Genomic DNA, 1672 nt, shown 5'->3' with positions numbered 1-1672 from the left:
TAGATTAGGTGTCTTCCTTTTTTTGCGACGAGCTGAAGTTGTCCGAATGCTTGTCATTTAATTTAATACAAGCTGCTATGCTGGACTTCTGCAAATTAAGCTAAAAAAAAGTGAAAGCCGTTTACAACTCCCTGTAACGCCGAATTAGAGCGCAGCTCTTGAGGAGGAGGAGGGAAGGGTACTGGGGGGTGGGGTCAAGTGACCTTGGGTGGGGGTCTCGTGACCTAGGGGGGTCACGTGACGATGCCGATGCCGATGACGTCATCAGTAACGATGACGTTGCGGATACCGATGACGTCATCAGTGACGTCACTGATGACGTCATCAGTGATGATGACAATGACGATGCGGATGCCGGTGAGGTCATCAGTGATGATGACGATGACGATGCGGATGCCGGTGACGTCATCAGTGATGATGACGATGACGATACGGATGCCGGTGACGTCATCAGTGACGTCACTGATGACGTCATCGGGGGTCACGTGACTTGGGGAGCCACGTGACTTTGGGTGTCACGTGACCTTGGGAAGTCATGTGACCTTGGGTGTCACGTGACCTTGGGGGTCAAGTGACCTTGGGATGACCTTGGTTACGCCGACGGCGACGCCAACGCCGACGGCGACGCCGCTCAAGCCGGGAACGGGCCCCTAAGAGCTGCGCTCTAAAACACAAGGCAGACACCTTACGTGTCATGTTTTGCTGCTTCTTTATTAATAGTAAGGTGTTGCTAGAAACATGGGCCCGTTAAACCACCCACTGGGACTACCGATATCCGCGCCTATGCCCTGCCGTTCCGAAGCTGCCAGAATGCATGAGACCGCTTCCTTCAGAATATTTTGTTTAACTATATGATTCGCGGGTCCATATCACAAGAGCGAATGACATTTTAGCGAATGGCGACATTTGAGCGAATGGTCGTTTTAGCGAATAACTGGGGCGCGCGTTATCCCATCCGTCGCTCTGCGCTTTACGCCGCTTCGCGGCGACAGTCTGCGGCAACTCATTACAAAAATATGAACTCACTTGGCCCACCCGAAAACGCCGCTTCGCGGCGTCCGACTATTCGCTAAAGTGTCGTTCGATGAAACGTGGGCGTTCGCTAAAACGTCATTCGATCAAGTGAGTGCCTCCCATGATTCGCAAGGACTTGAAGATATCAGCATCGGCAAATGCACTCATGTTAGGCATCAACTCGGGCACTAAAATCAGTTGTGCAACACTAACCTATGTACATGAGAAGATCGTGATAAAGATCTATATTGTATTTGGCTTTGCTTAGCCACGCAGTGAATATGTTTTCGGTAGATGCAGGTTATTAAAATGAATTACGTTTTTACTTCATTGCTGGCTAGAACTCAGACGAAACTTGCGGTGGAAACCCCTGTAAGCATATAAGGAGAGAGAGAGAGACCGATATTTTATGTATAAACACAACTGAGAAAAAATGATGACCTGCGTAACAATGAGAGGAAGTAAAAGAAAAGCCGGAAATGGGGGGGGGGGGGGGTTCAATGTATAATTGTTGAAACGTCGAGTTGTTTGTAACAATAAAACCTTGCTAGCTTCCCTTAATTGCTGTTTAGACATGACGTACGGTTCATGCGACGTGAGGGTAGTTGTCTTATTGTGTAGAAACAAACGGCGTTTGTTCTCGTGTCTGCTAACGACC

The sequence above is a fragment of the Ixodes scapularis genome, unplaced genomic scaffold (genome assembly GCF_016920785.2).
Source record: "Ixodes scapularis isolate PalLabHiFi unplaced genomic scaffold, ASM1692078v2 PGA_scaffold0__279_contigs__length_252992795, whole genome shotgun sequence".
Taxonomy (NCBI): domain Eukaryota; kingdom Metazoa; phylum Arthropoda; class Arachnida; order Ixodida; family Ixodidae; genus Ixodes; species Ixodes scapularis.
Note: the sequence above shows the minus strand (reverse complement) of the source record.